Below are 23,970 nucleotides of genomic sequence, written 5' to 3'. Positions count from 1 at the left end.
GCCTAAAGATATGCAACGAAGGTGCCAGGCAAATCTCCCTGGGGAAGAGCAGGGAGTCACCGCAGAAGAGGCCTGTTCTCATGTTTCCACCCTCCGAAAATCATCAATGGGTCTATTCTGAGTAGAACTAGAATTTAATATCACCCTATATATACAAATTCCAGTTTAGAGGTTGTGTGAACCAACCATTGGCATGAACGTGGATGTTTCTTAATATTGTGGTTTGCTACAGAATATCAAAGACACTTTAAAAAGACATAACGGCTTTCTCTTGAAAACAAGACAAAAACTCTAACTTCAAAGCGCATAAAGAGATACTATTTCTTTCCAAGTTGAGACGTGACCGGGACTAAAAAGCAGATAATGTTGTGGTGACAGCCCACCCCTGCACAGCCACTTTCTCATACCCCACAAAACAGCTGGAAGATTGGGCCATTCCAATGCAAATTGTTTACACTGGGCAGTACTGGGCCTCAATAACTACCTATGGCCATCTCTTCAATGCTTCTCAGTTGAGTTGAGAAGGAATCATGCTGGTGCAGAGCATGTCAGAAGCCCAGGGCAGAAGTCTTGTTAGAATAAATAAATAAACTCAAACAAAAAAGCAGCCGATCCCTGGCGGGGGCCATGACCACCTTAGCTCTCCAAATTTGGAGCAAGTGTACCCGGTTCCCATCCTCCTCTGTACAGGCCTGGAAGGAATACAAGGTGTCAGCGGTGCCAATCTGAAAAAATGTTGTGGGGGGCCTAGGTAAGCCCTGTCCCACATCATCAGTGACATGACGCAGTGCACACACCATTTGAATGGGAATGTCCATGAACTTTGTGGGGGCCTGACCACCTCAAATATTTTATTGTGGGGGCTGAAGCCCCCACAGCCCCTAGGAGTTGGCTCCTATGCAAGGTGTGCATACAAGTGCAGAGAACTATTGCATACACACACAACTGGTCATCTTGATGGACACTGTCACAGAATAAATACCACATGTGTACCAGCTGTAGAATGGCATCATATGTGTTAACATTTTTAGTGCAGTGGTACCTCTAGTTACAAACTTAATTTGTTCCGGAGGTCCGTTCTTAACCTGAAACTGTTCTTAACTAGAGGCGTGCTTTCGCTAATGGGGCCTCTTGCTGCCACTGCGCCACCGGCACAAAATTTCCGTTCTCATCCTGGGACAAAGTTCTCAACTCAAGGTAACACTTCCAGGTTACCGGAGTTTGTAACCTGAAGCATTTGTAACCTGAGGAGTTTGTAACTTGAGGTACCACTGTATTTACACACCCATTTTACTTCAGCCCTTTGATTTACTAAAGGTTCCCAAGATAGCATGTAATAGAAATGGGGTGGGAGGTGGGGAGGTTAACTTAAGGCTCTTCATTCAAATGAATTATTGAACAAGAAAGCACTTTAGTGTGGGGTAAGAGACACACATGATGAAGTCTAGACAGATAGCAAAAGCAAAGTAGCTCTGAGAAACTGAATGGTACTGTCCTATGCACTGCCAAACTTCACTGCTGCTCCTTGACTTATAAAAGCAAAACACTGGAAATTTTCCATGTGAACAATGTGCTTTGCTTATACTGCACCCTATGGGGGGCACCCTTGAGTAATTGTAAGATAAGATAGACTTTATTCGCATTAGCCAATGGCCATAGCAACATAAAACATAAAAAGCAAATAAAATATACAAATAAAAAAGACAGCAATGGGTACATTGCGTAATTGTAATTTATGGTCAAGCTAGATGTTACCATGAATGTGTTGCTACTCACTATTTGTTGATTGCAATGTTATTCAGGACAACTAAATTTAATGGGTCTACTCTGAAAAAACTGGATACAGCCCAATGTCAGGAGATTTATTTATTTTTTTAAAGTAATAGCGGTTGTGGGTGGATGGAGAAAATTTTAGAGGAGTCACAACCATTTGTTTCCCTATGTTTTAATTTAAGTTGACTTTGTAATAGTTGCTTTACAAATTTACATTATTTCTTCAGCAGGTGTAATGAAACTTTGTTCTAACTTTCTTAGAACATAATATATCTACTAAATATATTTGAGGAACAATTTGAGGGATATTTGAGGAACAATATTTATAAAACAATTAAATATGAAGGAATGAGCAACCCAGGCATAATACTACCACACTGTAATGTCCTGAAATCTACATTCCATTGCCCAATAATAATAATTATAATAAAATTTTATTTATACCCCTCCCTTCCCGGTTCAGAAAACCGGGCTCAGGGTGGCTAACAACAAATTTAAAACACTTAATTGATGCAACAAAAAAACAGCATAAAATGTGAATAACAATAAATTCAGAATTCAAAAATCAATTCAGGGGGAAATCCATCCAATAAACATTAGATGATCACCAGGGCTAGCTGGCTAAATTAATCCTATTTGGGCCAGTGAGGAGACCAGGAGAGAATTAGCTGTGGGATCCTAGACAGGTAATCTTCATAAAAAGGGGAGGGGGAGGGAAGGAAGAGGAATAAAAGATCAGGCTAAGTTCAAATTGAAAGGCAGGCGGAATAGCTCTGTCTTACAGGCCCTGCGGAAGGAAGTTAAATCCTGCAGGGCCCTGGTCTCATGGGACAGAGCATTCCACCAGGTTGGAGCCATCACTGAGGAGACCCTGGCCCTGGTGGAGGATAATCTGACTTCCTTAGGACCCGGGACCTCTAAACTGTGATTATTCATGGACCTTAAGGTCCACTGCAGAGCATACCAGGAGAGGCGGTCCCATAAATACGAGGGTCCTAAGCCACAAAGGGCTTTAAAGGTCAAAACCAGCACCTTAAACCTGACCTGATACTCCACCAGGAGCCAGCGCAACTGGTAAAGTACTGGGTGAATATGCTCCCATGGCAGGGACCCTGTGAGAAGCCTCGCTGCTGCATTCTGCACCCGCTGGAGTTTCTGGGACAGCTTCAAGGGCAGCCCCACGTAGAGCGAATCACAGTAGTCAAGCCTGGAGGTGACTGTCGCATGAATCACTGTGGCCAGATCAGGGCGGGAAAGGTAAGGGACCAACTGCTTAATGCGGCGAAGGTGGGAAAATGTCGCATTGACTGGTGCTGTAACCTGTGCCTCCCTGGAAAGGGAGGCATCAAGGATTACACCTAAACCCTTAAGGGAAGGTACTGGCACTAATTGGGCCCCCGCAAGAGAAGGGAGTTGGTATTAAACAATACAAAGAAAATTCTAGCGCAATGTGCTGATTTCTTCTTTCCTTACACACCTAACTATATTCTGAGAGACAAAAATAGGCTGAAAAAGAATTCTTCAAAATCCTGGATGCTTTCATATATGTCCAAAATCCATTTCCACTTATAAAAGCCAACTATGGTTAAATTTGTCATATAATGGCAACTACAGGTAAGCCTCACAAAATTCTGCATGGAGGGCTGAGGCCTTTTGTGTTAAATAATAGGAAAGATATTGGGAGGTTCCTGAAAATTAGTAAGCAATGGAAGAATATTCTACGCAGACACACCAACACAGATACAGAGGGAGCTAAGGAAAAAGCAACAAGTATTGGGGTGGGTAGGTTACACATCAACATTAATATTTTTAAACAATATGATGGACTTCTGAAATACACACAGTAGGTGATAACCAATTAAGTCATACTCAGAGCAGACATACTGAAATCAATAGGATTACGTTACTATATTGTTTTCAATGGATCAAGTATAACCTAATAATCTGTAAATAAATAAAATTCCACTGTGTCATCTAGAAAAATTTATATTCCTTGCAATATATAAAACCCACCAACTTGTCTCCCTTGCTGGGTAATAGTGCAATAAATTCTCTTTAGCATAGCAAGAACAAAGAAGGGAGCTGAACACATTAGTTAGAAGCTATCATTTCTGAAAGTTATAGCAATGCCCATGAACACTGTGGTGTTTTATTATATCAACTTTAGCTTTAAAAAGAGAGCGCAGTAGTTTATTTAAGACACACTACCCAGAGTTTGGAAGGGGCCGTCAACAGCAGATTCTCAAAATGAAAGAAACAGTCAAGAATCTCAGTGGGTCCGCAGCTTACCTTAACAGCCTCAGCAATTCCTGAGATAATTATCTGCCATTTTAAGCAAAATAAGCCACCTCACAGAACGGTATTAGAATTTTAAAACAAAGTTCTCATCAGCGGTATCCCACTTTAGGACTTCCTATCTCTGACGATAGGGAAAAGAAAGCATCATAATGGATTGACTTCTAAGCAGAATTGATAGCCACCTCTCTCCAGCAGAGCTGCAGAGTATCCCTTCTTACAAATGAAGGAGGCCACTCATGCCAACTTTTGCAGCCTTTGGATCCTGCTTTATCTGGATGACTTGCTCATTTGTGAAATGAACAGCCTGCAGAATGCCCTCCCTCTAAGGGAGCTTGCACCAAGTTGGCTGGAGCTGGTGGTAGTTGTTACCCACAACTTCTGGACGGTATGGTACCAGCTTTGTGTAGGCTGTCCTAGGGGCACAGCTAGTGCCAGTACAGTTCTTCTTTTGGCACCAGGTGAAATTTGTCTGTTTGTCCAGGCTTTTTCAGGGGAGGGGGTTGGAAATTCCACCATTCCCACTGCAAATGAGGAGCTGAGATCATGACCCCCTGACCGTTTCTCAAAAAGATGCTGTATTTGTGCCTGCTTCTATAACATTGGGCTGCATTGTTTTATTCTACTTGAACCCACCCTGGAATCATATTATAAAGGGTGGGCTAGAAACTCTCTTATGCTTTAATTTTGAAAATTGGAGACCAGAGTTAGATTACACTTCCAAGAGATTTAAAGCCAAAAGAACACCCTTGTCTAAACTCACAGTAGACTAGGGTCTTGGCACCAGCTAATTTATTCTTGCTTTGGAGACACAAAGGGAGATAGACAGTCCTACACATACAATATTGTTACTACCAGACTGGACATAAAGACTTGCTTGACTGGGACTTGCTTAAGGCCATCCAATGACTTGCTGGTAACAGGTCATGGAAATATATCAGAAACATTTAAAAAAAAAAAAATCCCTAAGAGAAGCTCCAGGTAGCCAGAGTGTTTCTCCAAGATTCTCTAAGGACAAATGTGGCAAGACATTGCTCAGACATTGCATGAATAGCTCTTAAAAGGTAAAGAGTTGGTGTGGGAGGTGTAGATCTGGATGAGGAATACATCAGGAGCAAAGTTGACCACTGCCTTAGACCCATCTCATTCCAGAATCCGTATCTGAATTCTACCTCATACCTATCTCTAGACACCATTCATACAATTGGTACCTGTGTGAATAGTGTCTAGTCTAGTTTGACCATTAGTCAGAGACAATCCAAGGTAGTCAGAGAAGATTCAAGGTCTCACAGTGGCCCATTTCAGTTTTGCACCATTACTGTGTTCAGACAGCAACTTTTAAAGAAAAGTTTCCCCACCCCATAGCATGCTCTTTTTATCTTCCAATAGCATCTGAAAAACATATGGGCACTGTTCCATGGATTAAACTGTTTCATAAAAATTAGTAAGTGTGTGTGCATTTCTGGTGCCGTGGTAGGATTGCTGAAAAGTATTTGGCACTTATTCTGTGAGTTGAAACAGCACATAGATAGCAGGCAAACAGTTCATCTGGTCACAGTCATGTGTTGTACCCCATGTTGAAATACACTGCAATGATGGGCATGTTATGAATCTACTCACTACATAAATAAACAAAAAAGGAATTGTATTTCTGTTTATTGTATTTCTATTTAAATTATAGTAATCATTTCTAAATTTGTATCTATCTATAGCATATTATACGTAAATATATATTAGCACATGGAATTTTTATGCAGATCTGTGTTACCTTTCAGTAATGCATCTCCTCTTTTTTTTTGGCAATATGTAACTGGTGACCCTACCAACACTGCTCACTTTCAAAAGGAGAGTAAAAACTATTATTGCATGAATTTCCACGGTATGTGCTCCATAAATGGCTTTTACTGAGAACTGCTGTTTTTACATACTGCTTCATTTACTTTAGAATATTTCAACTCCCATTTTTATCTGTTGTTCCCCTTTTGGACTTTGGTGAATCACACTGATTACTACTCTATCTAGAAAAAAGCAGGACAAAAATCTTGGATGTGCTCAACCACTGAGCAACGGCAATTCTTACAGCTATCAACTGTCATGAACAAATCAGGATTTTCACAGCAATTTAAACAGTCCTGACATGTGAAGAGGCAGCTTAGTGAAATCCCTTGGATTTTAATCTGAACCTTTAAGGAAGGTTTTGTTTTTGCAACCTACATTCAGAAATTAAGAACAGCCTCAGTTTCCATGCAGAAACATTAAAAAATAAGATGAATTAGTCATAGCCAAAAGTGAAGTCATGCTTTATTACACGAGACAAGGTCCTGCTGGAGCAGCTGTATTCCTTGGTTCCTAGCTATTAGCTCCAAGTAGCATGCCCCATATGCGTTGCTAGACAAGGTGCCTTCTGGACAGTGCTTGCCTAGCGCAAGGAGCTTTAGGTTCTGATGGCAAGGGATTTGCTAAATAAAGCTTAAATCCGCCAGCTTCATCCCTAGATGGAATACCGTGACAGTAAATAACAAAGCATAAATCGAAATAATACACAGTAGCCACACATTTTTGTTTCACATATTGGCCTGCATGGCTTTATGGCCACTTAACTGATCCATAGCAAATGTCAACCTTTCTTCCACTGTAAACAACTGTCTCCTGCCATCTCAAAAGAGCAAATAATAGAAAGCTGTATTAGTACATGCAGAGCGCCACTGAGAACTCCGGCGAGGACAGTGCAGATCTCATTGGCTGGCCTTGGGCAAATCACTTCCTCAGCCTTAGCCCTTGCTTCCCCATAACTCCCACACCATGGACGGGAAAGTGGCTGGGGAATGTGATCAGAAAAATGGTCCAGGAGGAAAGGATTAGGCCCTCTTACACACAGCTGCTCCAACCAAATCTACTACTCCCCCATGACTGTATTTCACTTTTTAAAAATAAACACAGAGAGCTGAATATCTTGTCTTGGTTGACTTTGAGGCTTCATCCTTGTTTGCAAAGTAGTTTACAAATGGAATTTGCCACAATAAAGGGATCAGTTTTGGAGCATTTACCAAGTGGACAACACTGCTCCACATGTTGTGCTGAGATAAGAGAGGAGTTATGTACTAATCAGTTTCCTCTCATCCTTGAACTCCATACTTTCAGCTGATCCCAGACAAGGGTGGTGGCGAAGATGGGTGAGACTTTCAGTCCCTAGCTTGTATCAGCTAAATGAATGGCCGCAAACTGCCAGACTAGTCTCAGTAGCAGCTGCTGAGAAGGGGTAATAGCAAGTCTCCAAAGGTTATAGAAATATTACTAATAACTTTACTATTGTACTTTATAAAACTATCAGCATATATGAATATTCAGACTTGACAGCTCAACAGCAGTTGATTAGTCAAAGAACGAAACACATCATTTTTCTTTGCAATAAAATATGTACAGCCCATTTAGAACGTGTTTCAATAGAACACAAGAAAGGTAATAAAACTTCAATCTAGTTATCTGAGCAAGCCCATTTAACTTGTGTCTGTATTTGATGGGTTTGACCTTTTCAAGCATTCTGGGTCTGAAACAGAGTTTGTATTTCACTGTGTGTACATTTTAATTGCTCTCATATATGAACATAGAAGTTGGATGCTGGGCTTTCTTTTAAGAGCCTACAAAAATCAAATCTGACAGATACCAGTTGACAATGCCTGTAGTTCATCCCTGTATAGCAATTAGTGCAGACTAATTGACTTCCACACAGACCACATGGATATTAGATTCTAATTTAAGTTACATGCCATATTTTTCTTCTGAAGAGGTAACCTGCTTTAAAATCAATTGTGAAGTGAAAAAAATGTACCAACTCACACTCTGAGCATTAACACCTGCAGAACTGATTGAAGGCTAAAACCACTCCTGATTTTATAAAGTGAAGTGCATGTGTGGGGTAGGGATATACGATCACAAGGCTCTCTATATTTTGGGTTTTAAAAAAAAACAAACTCCCTTGCAGCTCATCTGAGGTTTTCTACAATATTTTGACTCAATCACAGTAAGACACTTTGGATCTAAATTGCAGCCAAAATCTGCTACCAAATTAGGGTTGTGCAAGATATTTTTGGCTCCTTACATGGAAAATCCAGTGGCACAATCCACCAGGAAATTATTTTTAGAAGCCTAAGCAGAATGAGTAGGAATTATGGCTTTGCACAGCTCTTATTCATTTCAGTGGGCCTTGTGCAGGGACACTTCTGAGTGAATTGTGTGCTCTAGGTTTGATCCATCTGCCTTGGCCTCTATGTGATCCTTAGGCTGCAGTCCTATATGTACTAACCTAGGAGTTGGTTCTCTTGAATTCAATGGAACTTATCTTCACCATAACTGTACTGTCTGATTTTGTGCTATGTCCTGCCCCCTTAACAACCATGTTGTTGCTGGCACCTACAGCAAAAGATTGGCAACCCGTTTTATTGCTTCCTGTTCAGTAGATGCTCAGAAGTCAGTCCCATTGACTTCAATGAGTCTTACTCACACGTAAGAGTATAAGATTGCAGCCTGAATGCAAGAGATTCTTTTTCTACTGAAAATATTGTGAAAGGTTACAAAGAATAGATGCTGCGAACTGGAAAAAAAAACCCTTTAAAAACCCAGGCTACTCTTTCGGCAGTTATTAGTGGCCTGTGTAATTACATAATCTTATTACCACTTGTGCTGTCATCCTACCTTCTTCCTCCTTCAGTGATAATCTCATTGCTGAGTCTAGCCAGTCTGATCTAAACATGCAAAGTTTAAAGGTAAAGATAAAGGGATGCCTGACTGTTAAGTCCAGTCGCGGATGACTCTGGGGTTGCGGCGCTCATCTCGCTTTATTGGCCGAGGGAGCTGGCGTTTGTCCAGTCAGCTTCCGGGACATGTGCCCAGCATAAATAAGCCACTTCTGGCGAACCAGAGCAGCGCACAGAAACGCCATTTACCTTCCCAGCCGGAGTGGTACCTATTTATCTACTTGCACTTTGACATGCTTTCAAACTGCTAGGTTGGCAGGAGCAGGGACCGAGCAACAGGAGCTCACCCAGTCATGGGGATTCAAACAGCCGACCTTTTGATCAGCAACCCCTAGGCTGTGTGGTTTAGACCACAGTGCCACCCTCATCCCTTATGCATCCCTTATGCAAAGTTTACTCCTGTGCAATAGAGAGCTTTATTCTTTTAGGCACTGTACATGCCACTCTTTATAATCTGGTAAGGAAAAGAGAGCATTTATTTAAGAACACATTCCAAAGTCATTGGCTACATTACGAAACCCACAGTCATTTACATGAGACTCCTACACAAAACTCAGTTGAGCAAAAGGTAATAGCAAATAATGGAAGGACATGATTCTGGTACCTTTAATAGTGTTGTAGAAGGGGAAATTTCAGAAGGTGGATGTTTTCATTCCTATTCATAAGAATCCTGCCAAAAAACTCTACATAACTAGAAGTACAGGATCTCAATCCAATATGTACCTAGCAGGTGACTCGCTTTGAGTTTGGTGCATCTATAAATAACTAGGAAACTTTTGGCTGCCTCTTCATTTGTTGCCCAGAAACTAGAGATCTACAGATAAATTCACAGTCAGTCTGTCAATACAAAATTTATGGGTTTTGTAAGAGTGGTGTACAGTGTACACTCAAGGAGAAATTTAATCAGCTACAGCACAACCTGCCTCACTTAATACCCCCCTCCCTGCCGTGTAAGTAGAGACAATTAACCTACGCCTTTGGGTACACAGAGCAGTTCAGGTCATACACAGGGATTCAAAGGCAGCATTTTACTTCCCAGGTCTCCTTTTTAAACACACAGCCCAATACAGTATTTCCACTTCTATAGAAATATAACCCCATAAACTAATAAAAACCCATAAACAACGAAAGCCATAGCATTTGTTAAGATGGTCTCTTATGGGCCTAGTTCTGGGAGAGATAGAAAACATATGCCTGAACTGTGCCACTATAAATTGCAGGTGGGAGCTTCATGGAACTGAAAGTTCCTCTCTATGCAAAAGCCATATAGTAAAAAATTCCTTCACAAAGAAAACCACGATGTCAGGGAGAGTAGTAAAGTTATAACTCTTCTCCCAAATACCTAGCTTTCATTATTTAGGAACTTAGTTTCGGATGTGACACACTCCTCACATACACTTGGAGTTGTGTGGGCAGCCAAACATAGGTTTACCACTTCAGTAAGAAGCAGGCTTTAGCAATAGCTGTTTTATTTTACATACTTTAACCAACAACTCCTGCTCAATCCATGCAAAACAAGTTTATACTTAAAACGATTGATTTACTTTAAATAAATTTAGGAGGTAAGTGTTTCATTACATCATTTAGGGTACCCCTAGTGGTCTAACTATATGGCTGGCAAAACAAAACCCCAAATTCAAGCCCTTTTGCTTTGTTTTTCATAAGTCAGCCACGGGTAGATTTACCAAAATTACTCTTTTCCACGGCCATTTCAGCTCTACAGAAAGACTTCCCATCTTTGGACATACTAAAGTGACATGCAGTGTCCATTCAACCTTTTCCTCCTCCATGGAAGGAAGCACTTCTACAAACATTATTTTATTTATCTCAGGGAAAAGACACTTCTATAATACTATGGAGATAGAACAAAGGCAAAACAGGAAATAAAACCCCACTCAAAGCTACAGAGCTACACTTTTAAAAAAAACAAAATGCAGAGGATAACATCTCTATCCCTCTGTTACATCATTTTCCACTATCCTGCCTTGCATAGCTTATCCAGTCTGCAAAGCCATCTTAATATAGTTAAACACACAGGTGGGGAAGCATCTTCTCTCCCAGTCACATGCAAGAATTACTGTCTAGCAGCACCCTCCAAGAATCTTTAGGATTCACCTGACAGCTAATATTTCCCCTTATCCAGAGCTTTTTAAAATGGGCAACTGTCAAGAGGCAGATCTTTTTTGACAGAACAGTCTGCTACAGTCTGATAAGAGAGGCGGTATCACCTCCTTAGTACATAGCGCCTCGATTTTTCAATGTAAGAAACCAAAGCTCACCAATATCTTCTGCACTTCCCAACTTTTGCACTGTATCAGTAAATAAATAATAATAATAAAATTAAGTCTAATTACAAGGATAATAGTAAGTTAGAGGCCAGCTGCTTGGGCTGGTTTAAAGCCCAAACCAGGGATATTTGTAAGCCTAGCTTCAATGTAAGGGAATTTCACATCTCTATATATTGAAAGAACTTACACACAAATCATTCTCTACATATTTCGCCGAAGATGCATAAATACTTCCAATGCGACTGTCACCAAATTTTCTTATAAGCAAACCCTACTAATAAAGCTTACCTGAAAATCAGGCTGCAGTCCTTGGTACTTCTTTGGGAGTAAGTCCATTCCACGGTAATCCATTTACTCCTGAATAAACAAGGACAGGAATCAGCGAATGCAACTGAAGTCATGAGAACTAGTTTCTTTCCACTAAACACAGTATCACTATCTGTGATTCTCAGGCATGCAGATTTAATTAACTGATATGTACCCCCCAAAAAAGTAGCAGGATGACTAATATAGATAGCGCCATCGCAAAACCTTCTGAAATGTATTTCACATTATCAAAGATCATTCAACTAAAGCACACCAATTGAGATGGGACATAGCTGTTTTTACGAAGGGCAGGCATTATCTGTAATGATGGCTTCTTTACACTGTTTGAAGGAACTCCTTTAAAATTCAGGCATACCACTAGACACAAGGACACGACTCCCTGAATCTTTGAACAGCTGTGTGGCTGAAGGTGCAGCTTTTCTCTGCCTTACCACTCTATTTAATAACCAGCTGCACCTGGTGGGATTCCCTTGTTGCACAAATTAAAGGCATATGAGCTCTGTTCTTGCCTGCAGCAGGTCTTCTGAGGCACACTCATATTTTGCTTTATTAAAACAGTCAGCAAATACTCTTAAGGACACATTGGAAACTGTATTTAGATTTTCTTTTCATAGTTAGGCGTTGCTTGGCATGCTTAAAAACAACACTTCCTTCAAATAATATATCTGAAACCTTTATGAATTGCCCTGTCCCATCTAAATTTGATTACAAAAATGCAAAATATCCTCAAAAGAGGCAGTGAAAACATGTCTTCATTCATTCGCTATGACATTTTAAACTACTGTTCTATACATTATAAGGCACATTTTAATGCAGCTTTCCCCAAACTGATGTCCTTCAGATGTTGGACTACAATGCCCATCATCCTTGGCCATCAACCATTTTGGATATGGCTGATGGGAGCTGAAATCCAGCAACATCTGAAGGGCATCAGGTTCCCCATGTGGTCTAGGAAACTATGCCAGTGCAAAAGACTATGACCTGGAAGGACCCCCATCCAATTTTTCTCAGCCATTGACTGACAGAAACACAGATGGTTAGCTAAAAAACACACAACAGAACTCTGAATATGTAGTAAACATAAAATGTGGTTGCTCTCTTTAAAATGCTTAATCTAGTAATATTGATTTAACTAAACGGGCACACTCCAAAATCTATTCAGAGCTACTTGGCTCTGGTGAGAGGAAGGTATGTTAGTGTCAGGACTACACAAGGAATTGAAGTAGCTTATTACACACAGTCCACAACCTTTGCATAGCTATGCTCAATAGATTAGTTTATCATTTCCATTTAGTTTAGAGAAGACAGCTACTCAGTTCAAGCACAAGTGAGACTAAGATCCACAGCATTCAGATATACTATTTTAATGCAAATATTAAAACTGGTGTTTTCTTGCTCATGCGTTATAGAGTTTTCCTGGCAGTGATCCTGCATTATTATTATTTTAAAAATCTGATTATGACAAGCAAAACTACAGCAGGTAATAGCTTTTCCCATCAATGGATCTTCTGGTTATGGAAAGCTTTCCCTGCTTAATTTATGTTGGCAACGCAACCATTAAATGCACACAAGCTCTATCAAATGTTAAAGGCACAGTAGTTTCCACAATGAAATTTGAACTAACTGACAGTTGCCCTTCAGTTATATACTCATGTTAATTAAGGCTGAGCAAGCAGGGCAAGAGTTTTCCACCACTTTCAGTTCTAGTCTGGGAAAGTAGAGAGCCCTTACCCTTTATAAAGTTAGCAGATTGACTTTGCCTTTTATTTATTCATTTATAAAACTATTTATATGCCACTATGTCACAAAAAATATCAAAACAGATTACAGCAATTATACATAAAGCATACAATTAAAAACATATAAAAAGGTTAAAAGCAGACATCAATTAACCATTGAGGAAAGATGTATTCTTAATTGTCTGCTCAGGCCTGGTGGAATAGAAAAGGTTTCAGCAGGCATTTGAAAGTTGGCACTGAAGCTACCTGCCAAATCTCTATTCACAGAGTATTCCATAAGGACTGGGCCAAAGATACTAAAGTGGTTGTCAAATGACCCTCACCAACTCATAGAATGGTCAGTGACACTCCAGTAGATGACCTCCGTGATCTAGTTGGAATACAAGGGTTCAGGTGATCCCTGAGGTACCCTGGACCTAAGTTGTTCAGGAGTTTGTAAATTAATGCAAGAACCTTGAACCTGGCACATCTGTAGATGGTTAGCCAATGCAGCTGTTTTAACCTTGGCATCACATGTTCTTGACCAGATGCCCCCACCAGCAGGAGTTTCCAAACCAGACCAAGGGCAGCCCCATGTAGAGCACATTACAGTAATCCAGCCTCGAGGTTACCAATGCATGGATTACAGTGATCAGGCTATCCCCATCCAGGAATAGCCATACAGTGGATGCTCGGGTTGCAAACGTTATCCGTGCAGGATGCACGTTCACAACCTGCAGTGTTTGCAACCCGCGTCTCTGCACGCATGGGTTGTGATTCGGTGCTTCTGCACATGCACGACCACCGAAACCCAGAAGTAACCCGTTCTGGTACTTCCGCGTTTTGGTGGTCCACATCCCAAAAAAGCACAACCTGAAGCAGCTGTAACCCGAGGTATGACTGTAGTTGCCAACCTGCTAATTTCCCAAACATGGGAATGACGCAAAGCGCCTCCCGTCTTCCCAGGATTCAGTTTATTGGCCACCACTGCATTCAAACACCGATCCAGAGCTTTCATAACCTCTCCTGATTTAGAGGACCAAGAGGTGGTGCTATTTCAGATTTAAAGGCTACACTCTAGACAGAAGAGTGAATTTACAGTGTAGTAAATTCCTTTATCTCTCTCCTTGAATGGATGCAGACATTGGCTAGAATCCAAATAATTGCACAACATGCTCCATGTAGCTGGAAGGCTTTTTAGGCCATGTCTCTTGAACCAGCTTCCCATTCAAAATGCAACACAGCCCTTTTGAAATGGAGAGGACTTTCAGAAGTAGTTTGTCACGTGGAAAGGGGTAACCTTACCTGGACTGGAACTACTCCAGACTCTGGTGAACTGGAACATATAAAACAAAGACCAGATTCCCTTAACATTACAGTAACCTACTGCTGAAAGTTTAAGAGCTCAAAAACCCCACACCCTTGAACATTTTACATCATTAAAGGGTTAACGACTGCCTCTTGGAACTGGAAATGAAGTGTTTATCATGGTGACTATCTGAGCTGGTGATTTGGCAGCTAAATATCAGTCTTGTACTGTGCACACTACTGACATCTAATGGTTAGGCTTGCTGCTGCATGTAAATACATATGTCAGCCTGAGCTAATATTTCATCTGATGCAAAATACAAATCTAGATTTTGTTTTGGTTATTTATTTTTGCTTTTGACAGTACATAATTATAGCTTTTTTGCTACAATAGTTATATGAAAGATGCAAATACTGTTTATTTTAAAGGATTTGTTTTAATTTAGGGGGAAACCAATGTCCTTCTTTGTGGCTTTTTCCATGCACCATATTTCAAAATACAGTTGAACATCTCCTAAAACTGGCTGATTTGATTAGAACCATGGTAGGAGATGCAATGTTTGAACATATGCACTGCAGCTCTAATTTCAAGTGCAATCTTATGCATCTTTACTCAAAGGTAAATCCCCCTGGATTCAATGGGGCTTACTTCCTAGTTAGTGTGCTTAAAACTGCAGACTTAATCTATTTTAACTGTGATTTTTCATCTACAGATGGCTGATCATTTTGCTGAAGGGCAGATTTTTTAAAAAAAATATTTAAATAAATAAAGCACCATGCATCAAGTCTTGCATCAGCTGCCATCTGTGCACATCTTCAAGGTGCTATACACCTTTGAAAGAGGAGAGGCCACCCATCATCTGCATACTAATTTAAGCTCTCAATACTCTGACTTAAACCCTTAGTTCTTTAAGTTGGGAGTGTGGAACCTCTTGCTTCCAGGTGCCGCTGGACTACAATTCCCATCAGGCCACAGCTTTGATTATACAGCAGCTGAGTGGGGTTGTCAGAGAAGTAGGGAAAGGATCAGGTCATCATTCCAAGCAGTCCTTGCTACTGGAATAGTATTCAGCACTATGGCTGTGATGAACCCATTGCAACCTTGTGAGTTGACTACTGCTGTATAAGGACCCACATGTGTAGGTGAACAACAAAAAGAAAATGGATGGGTGCCTAGATTCAAAACATGGGGCTAGCACACAGCGAGCTCCAGAAGCAGAATATTAAACTCACAAAAATAAGCAGCAATGTAGTCTTGGAGATATAGGTTGTTAAACCATTTTTTATCCCATTCAGTGGTGCATAACAGTTGACCTCTTTCTGCCCCTGGAGCAGACCACACACTGTTAAATAAGTTTAAAATACTTTACTTACAGATTCAAGGTCTCAGTCATGCATTGTTCCATGCAGCAGCAAAGATAATACAGGCAAAATTCTATTGGGTAGAAAGTACAGAATATATTTCCAAACACATGCTGTAAGCTCTGAAGCAAGTTTACACACTTCCATCTCCTTACATGTTGCAGGGAGAAAGAGAGAGAGGAAGGAAGGAAGGAAATCTTCACTTTCTCCCTCTCCAGAGGAGAAGGGGCGTGTCCTAGCTGAGTCTATCTAGCAATACAACTCTATGGTACTTCATGCATTAACAAGCCCTATGATTGTTAGTTGTATTTGACTTCAATCTCCCACATGCTGGATCCTGGTGTGGCACAAGCCAAACACCCAGGATCCCACTGGGCATCCAGGGAGGGGTTTAAGCCAGGCTAGGAGCTTAGCACTGCAGCCGTGAGGTCTAGGCAATGGACATACCAAGTCTACCGGTATGTCCCTGCGTGAGCACAGATAATTCTCACCCAGGCAAATAACCAACAGATTGGGAGGGCCTTGGTGCTGGATTTGCTTCTTCTCCACCAGGGAACACAACTTAAACCACTTTATCCCTACCTGGAGATCCAGGAAACATGCACCCATGGATGTAGTTGACTTGACCACTGTGTCAACTTCACATTTTCCTTCCTAGTGCACAGTGCTGTGCCTGAGGATCCATACACACTTCCATCCTATAACATATTCAAAAATTACCAGTGGTAGCTGCTATGATGAGCAGAAGTAACCCTTAAAGGCCCTTGAGTGCCACTGGCCTGTGTCCTGGTGAATGAAAAATTGCCCAGCACTGTTAGGTTGAATTCTTAAGTGGACCAGCCATCAATTCTAGTTGGCAGAGGGGTGGTGGATCGTTCCATCCAGCCTACTAGATTTCTGCACCAGCTACAAAGGAAGCACAGTTTATTCCTGCACAACCAGCATGGAAACACAGAGAGCTGGCAGAGGATGAACAAATCACTCCATTCTGCTTCCACCTGTCCTCTTGGTACAATGCAGTTATTTAGTACATTGCTAAGAAGCTAAAAGCCAGCATTTCCATAGCAGACCAACACAAAATGTGCAAGGTTTCTTTATAAGTCTGGTTAAGAGTTATGTTGTACTCAAGTCTCTGTATATGATTTGGGATGCTGATTCCTCCCTTGCCGCATACTTTAAATGTTAAGGACAGCTTTGTGGGCATCAATCGTCTGAGCACTTCAATTATTCTTATTCTCTGTCCTAGTTCATCATGTTCAATTTTATAGCATCTAAAATTGTTTCAGGGAGAAAAGCATTTCAGTTTCCAATGAAAATGGAAAGTTAGTTGCTTTTGGTTACTTCAAAGCTTTATTTTGCTGAAGGAAACAGTTGTCACATGACAGCTTCTTTTTAAAAAGGAAAGTGAAATTTCCCCCTACAGCTGATATTGCTGTGGTTTCTGAGGAATACAGTTTATAGACACCAAGCGAAAGCTGCCTCTAGCAAATCAAAAACAAACACTAAAAGGATATGGTCCATTACGAAACACACCACACTTAAGTATACAGAGCATTATGCATCAGTTATTTCTGTCTATTCCACCTACTTGTCCTTATGCTGCTATAAATCTGCATTTATCTAGTTTGTGTGAAGAGCTTGCAAAACAATTTACAGCACAAACCTATACATGTAAATTCAGAAGTAGGACCCACTGACTTAAGTGAAGCTTATTTCCAGCTAGGTGGGTATCGGATTGTAACCTTACTCCTCCTCTTCCCCCACCCCACATTTTTTAATAGTAGTTGTATAAATTTTGTCTTAGAAACTACGTCTTGAATGCACCATTAAAACAAAACAAAAACCCACAATATGTATAATTGTGTGGTTTTCCCATCTACAGTATTTCCATATACACTTCTCTGAACCATATACAGATATTGCAACATGGCTTAAATCTAAAACAATTGTTCCAGTTCAGTTCTTTAAGTTTCCGTTTCTGTCCATCAGACGCATGTTTATAGCCAGATGAAGCAATATAGCAGGTATGTACAGTAATTATTCACAAGGGACAAATACTTAGATTCTTTCCCATGTTTTGGGATCCAGTGTCCATTGTTATATGCAGTCTACTAAAAACCAGAGGCCTAAATCATATTAGAAATAAGCCCCCCTAGGTTTATTGGTACTTATCCCCATATAACTTCCTGAGATCTCAGTATTTCTGATTATTATAGTGCTTGTGCCTTCTCACCTGCTATCAGGCCATTGCCATGCCAAGTTATCCCCATATCCAGTGCTATTTTTCTAGGTGCTGAAACTCACCATGAACACCTCCCCTGTTCTGTTGTTGTTGTTGTTGTTGTTATTATTTAATTTTGCCCACCAGAGAGGTGATGGAACTCACCTGAGAGGTGCTGGAACTGAGTTCCTGTGAGTTCTTCCTGGGGGGAAAAACAGCCCTCCCTATATCACAGGTTGTGGGGTGTGCATGAGGGTAATTACTGTGGAATAGCCACTTCTTGTTTACCTTTTAGTGCCTCTCCCTCCCAAGTCTTCCCTGTCAAGATTCTGTTTTGTTTCTGTAGCTCAGAACCCAATGTTTTTAAACATACTGTAATAGTTGCTCAATTTCCCTAGATGTAGATAATGCATTGTGTTGCTCTTATGGTCGGGTTAAGGCCTGTATATGTTGTTCAGCCATTTTCTTCAGTGCAGTCTGTCTCTCCTCTCTAGGAATCAACTCTATTACTTTAAACCTTCCATTGCTAAAGTATAGCATTCCCCCTCCCCTCTCACAGACACAAATTGCAGAGGGGCAGGGAAATTATGATGGGGTGTATGGTGGGGGGGAAGGGTATTTAACCCTCTCCCAACCCACCCTCCACCCTACAACTGGGAATGGGGTGGAGCATGTGGTAGAGCACCTGTTTTGCATGCCAAAGGTCCCAGGGGAAAAATCCCTAACTGAAACCCCGAAGAGCTGTCACTGCCAGCTAGTAAACTAGGTGGACCAATGGTCTGACTCTGTAAAAGCAGGACTTTTTTAAATCTGGAACTCAGTTCCGGCACCTCTATTTCTAGAAAAAATAGCACTGAGCATAAGGCAGCTTTTTATTTACTTGTTATTAAATTTGTATACTACCCTTCATCCATACACCTCAGATCATGAAAATATAAAATAAGAACACAAAATACATAACAGGAACAAAGCAAAACAATAAACCTCCTTCCTCCACCCCCTCCCACAGACACATTTAAAAGGATATAGGGTGTTAGCCAAAGGCCTGGCTGAAGAGAAATGTTTTTGCCTAGCACCTAAAGGTATATAACAGGGGTAGGCAACCTAAGGCCCGTGGGCCGGATGCGGCCCAATTGCCTTCTCAATCCGGCCCGCAGATGGTTCAGGAATCAGCGTGTTTTTACATGAGTAGAATGTGTGCTTTTAATTAAAATGCATCTCTGGGTTTTTTATGGGGCATAGGAATTCATTCCCCCCCCCCCCATATAGTCTGGCCCACCACATGGTCTGAGAGATGGTGGACCGGCCCACGGCTGAAAAAGGTTGCTGAACTCTGGTATAATGAAGGCGCCAGGCGAACCTGGCTGTGCTTCTGTGAAGGAATCTTGTTTATTCGAATGAAGTGTTAACGGGCATTGTGTAATGTGCTCCGACATTTGTAGGGTAATGTTACATTGTAATGGATTCGCTGTGGGGAGTTTTTTATCTGGCCCAGTGAAATATTGCTTGGTGTTAGAATTCTCGTTATGCATAAGAATATGCTTGTTTTGACTGGTGCATTCGAGTTTTGAATTTTGAGTTGGACTGTGTGATTGACTGGGGCAGGACTAGACGTTCCAGAAGAAGTGCACAGAGAGAGAGAGAGAGAGAGAGAGAGAGAGAGAGAGAGAGAGCGAGCGCCAGGTGCTGGTGAGAAGAGGGCTAATTGAGAGTTGGTTGGTGGAGTCAGGAAGGAGCAGGAACAGGAACAGGAGGAGGAGGACCAGGGGTCAGGGAAGGAGGAAGAAGACCATACAGATAGGTAGAATGATGTGGTGCATGACGATTTGATTATTATCCCTTTCTCCACCAGATGGTGCTGTTGATTTATGATTGAATGCACAAATATAAGAAGTTAGTCTTTTCCAGTTCATGTTAGGGAAGGATGAGCAAAGGTTGGTCCTGTTTAGAAAATCACCATGCTTGAGCAACATCACTGATACGAAATTCAGAATATAACACAAGAATTATCAGTGGCCAAATAACTTGAGATCTGGTGTAGTTTAGCATAATGACTTAGCTATGGATCAGAACTACCATGAACTCAACTGGATGACTTTAGTTAAGCCCCACCCCTCATTTTGTTCCCTTCCGAACCATGTGGGTAATTCTGTGTGCTTTACAAGGATGCTGTGAGGATTATAACAGAATAATGTATTGAACACCTGAAAGCACATGGGGCCGTGCCCCTGATCATTCCTATTGCCATCTCCCCTGCCACCCTCACAATAACCTCTTAGATCAGGGCAACCCAACTTATATGAGGTGGGCTGCAAGAGTGCTTTGATGCAGAACCCATGGGCCACACACAGCCTCATGATGCAGGACAGGGGAAGCAAGGCCAAAACTGGACAACAACACCACACCCCCCCCAGCCCTCACATTCCCTTCATAAAGCTGGCTAAGCAAGATTCTGGGCTATGGGAAGGAGGCACAAAGCTTTGTCAGGGGCCAGGAGCCCTCCCACCTCCTTCCGAAAGCTGGGAAAGTGCTAAGTAGGCTTTGGGAAGGAGGTGCATATTCTCTAGCCTTTTCAAACCATTCCCATATCATCACAGCTCTTTAAACCCCTTATTTTGCAAACTGCCCTGAGATCGTTTGATGAAGGGTGGTATATAAATTTAATAAATAGATGAATAAAACCCCATCATACCCTCACAACTCCTCTGTTCCCTTCTCTATTCAAACCTCTTCTGTTATTTAAAACTGCCATTTAAAAAACTGCCTTTTCTTTTGCTCTCCTGCCAAGCCCTGAGTTTACACAAATCCAGGACTGTGATGAGGCATTTACATATCCTCTAGTGGGACTGCACAATGACAGCCTTACATTGTTATCTATATAGGAAGATATAACTCAAAATCAAAAATGAGGTAACAGCATGTTAACACTAAATGCAAAAATCTGTAGAAAAGATGTGCCCTGTGATATATGGCATGTAAAGGGTTAAAATGAGATTGACTGTTACACAATTGCTCCTCAGTGGGTGTCAGCCCTATACCAATTCAGTTTGGTGCAAGCCAGCCTCAGAGCTATTTGTTTTTCCTCTGTAGTTCAGCAACTGCTTTTTTGGGTGTATGCTGTGGTGTAGGGTTAACAGGAAGGTGTGCAACCATGTGAGTAGATACATAAAGGATCCACTGAACCATATTGCATGGTGTGAGAGCTGGGCCTGTTCCCCATAGACATCTCAGCACAGTGGTTATAGCATGAATATGAGTTTCCAGGGAAGCTGGTACTTCAGGGCAATGTGGCCAGCAACTGGAGAAAGTGGAAGCAGGAATCTGAAGTATACAGCATTGTTTGCGATGCAGTTATAAAGGATGGTGAATCAAAAGCTGCCCTATTTCTACATGTGCCTGGGGAAGAGGCTAGGAAGGTTTTCAATATCTTTCAGTTCATCAAATAGTCAGATAAGCAAAATACATCATTTGTTACCAGCAAATCTGAGGCCTACTGCACTCCTAAAAAGAATGACTTGACAGAAACAAGTTCTTCACATGAATTCAGATGGAAGGGGAAAGGACTAATCGCTATGTCACTGATTTAAAGATGCACAAACTTGTGAGTTTGGAAAATTGCTTGTCTTCCTCATTAAATAACCATGCTGTTTGTAGATCATGCTCAGGCAGGCTGAGGGCTAGGTTGCTAAGAAACCTTTATTTAAATCCTACCTTGTGCTGTAGACATTTGTTAATCAACTCCTGGACAAGGACCATAATCCTTTGTGGATGCTGTGCAAAAGGTATCCCCTGCTCCCTGGTGTTCCAGTTACTGTTGCTGGCAAGCCTATTTATTTCTAACTGGACACTGGTGCAGAGAATGTGGCCAAATTATTGCACAAGAAGGTGAAACCAATCCCAGCAAGTGTCACCCTGACTGCATTTGGAGGGACAAGAATTACACCAAGAGGAACATTCGTAGCCTTTTGCAAGGAAGGTGTTTTGAGGTGGACCATGCAGCATGTGAGACTATGCAACTCATCAGGTGTGTGAATGAAGATCATGCCACTTGGCCACTGCTAAAGACATAGATAGCTCCTTACAGCACACTCCTTTCCAGGTGTGCATCACATTTATGCAGACTAGTGCTTGCTTCGGCAGCACATATACATTTATGTAGACTAAGTTGTATCCCTAGTTGTTTAGGGATGCAGGAATATCTCCAACACCATAGAGGACCAACTGCAACCAGCCCCACAGTACCTCAAGTTCATTGGGTCATCTCTAAAGTGACTAAGTCTATGTCCTGAACCCCTGGCTTACCTGGCAGCAAATCCAAAGTCCAGGGTCAAGCCACACAACCAAAGTCCAAAGCTCAGGAAACGCAGTCCACGGTCAATCCAAGTAGCCAATTCTGAAGTGCAGCAGTCAGAATGCAGTCCAGAGTCAAACCCAAAGCAGACTCCAGGAGCATTCAAGCCAAAGTCTATCAACAGGGGCAGTTGAGCAGACAGCACCTCAGCTCTGCTTCCGTCTTTGCTTGTTGATTGCAGCATCTGGGCTTGATGAGGCTTGTGACCTTCACCTGTTCTGAGCCTACTCCAGCTGAGGAATCACACACCTTCTCCCAGAGCTAATGAGCCCCACCTGGCCAGCTAGGGAGCTGGGCTGCAGGCTATTGTCTGCCCCAGCCTCCTAGAATGCCCTTCCCTCTGCTCCCTACATCTCAGAGCCCACTGTGTTCATGGGGACAAGAGCCCCTCTGGCTCTGGTGATGGGTTCTGCTGCTCTGGTTCCTGTGCATTCACCCCCTGTCACCTTCTGAGTACTTCCTTCCCCATCCCCTGCTTGCCCCAGTGTGTCCCAGTCCTGGCTACACCCCTCGCTGGGACACTCTTCCTCCTCCCCATCATCCTGCCAGTTCATGACAGCCTATAGCATGGGTGAGTAGCTGAAGTATTATACAGAAGAAGAATGGGTCGCTTAGGCTGTGTCCTGACCCTAGAACTTCAAGAAGGCTGTCAGGAGACAATTTTACATTCACACAGATATTGATGTCCAGAGAAATTTGCCATCCTCAATGAAAAATATGACTACTGGCAATGGGTAGGAAACCCAGCCAGATGGGCGAGGTATAAGTAATTATTATTATTATTATTATTATTATTATTATTATTATTAATTCTCAAGTCGTGGACTGAAGCCAGGTGACAGCAAAGTGGATGCCATTAATGAAATGCCTCCACTGGATTATAAAAAGGGTTTGCAACAGTTCTTAGAGATTGTTCAGTATTTGGCTGAGTTCATTCCCTCTTAGGACTGTGCAGTGTGGCAAGTTGTCCAGAACTAGCTTTAATCCTTCCCGCAGTGGTACCTATTTATCTGCTCGCACTGGCATGCTTTCGAGCTGCTAAGTTGGCAGGAGCTGGGACAGAACAACAGGAGCTCACCCTGTTGCGGGGATTTGAACCACTGACCTTCTGATCAGCAAGCCCAAGAGGCATGGTCACAGTGCCACCCGCTCCCCTAAAGAGTGTCATAGTGTGGGGGGGGCTGGGGGGGGCGTTGACAGCAAGAGATCTGTCTTCATTACCTCTTCAGCTTCTTCTATGTTTAACCACTTCATGCAAATATTCTGCAGTAAAGAATGATATAATTTAATCATATTTCCTTGGCAATCCAAAATTTAGAACTGCAGGTACTTTCACATCATACCCGTAGCAATCTAGGTGACAAACCAGGGGAAGTGGCATTTGAATGTGCTCCACCTGACCTATTCATAGATTAGCAGACAAAAAGGTTATTTAAGAGGTTATCCAAGATAACCTGAGACCATATTTACCTATGACCTTTGTTCCTGTATCACCGGCACAAAGAAGAGTTGGGATTAGGAACTGAGAATGACTTACTTGTAGTGAATGGCTTCAGTCACATCACATTTTGTT

General features: G+C 41.8%; 1 protein-coding gene across 6 annotated transcripts in view; it reads right to left on the bottom strand.

Annotated features, from left to right (window-relative positions):
* Window positions 1–18,711, bottom strand: part of SGIP1 (SH3GL interacting endocytic adaptor 1) — a 139,702-nt gene extending 120,991 nt beyond the window's left edge. The window contains exons 1-5 of one of the 6 annotated variants that reach the window (XM_081010923.1): window positions 18,420–18,711; window positions 15,838–15,898; window positions 14,461–14,491; window positions 11,399–11,467; window positions 9,546–9,659 (exon numbers count right to left, since the gene is read on the bottom strand). The gene's annotated coding sequence lies outside the window, so the exon portion shown is untranslated. Of the gene's footprint in view, window positions 1–9,426; window positions 9,444–9,545; window positions 9,660–11,398; window positions 11,468–14,460; window positions 14,492–15,837; window positions 15,899–16,545; window positions 16,699–18,129; window positions 18,170–18,419 lie in introns of those variants that run through there. The other 5 variants (XM_081010942.1, XM_081010926.1, XM_081010943.1 and 2 more) reach the window with 5 other exon arrangements.
* Between the last annotated feature and the right edge of the window lie 5,259 nt (window positions 18,712–23,970).

This window comes from Podarcis pityusensis (genome assembly GCF_964106645.2).
Source record: "Podarcis pityusensis genome assembly, chromosome: 6".
Classification (NCBI taxonomy): domain Eukaryota; kingdom Metazoa; phylum Chordata; class Lepidosauria; order Squamata; family Lacertidae; genus Podarcis; species Podarcis pityusensis.
Note: the sequence above shows the minus strand (reverse complement) of the source record. Positions and strands in the feature narration are given on the sequence as shown.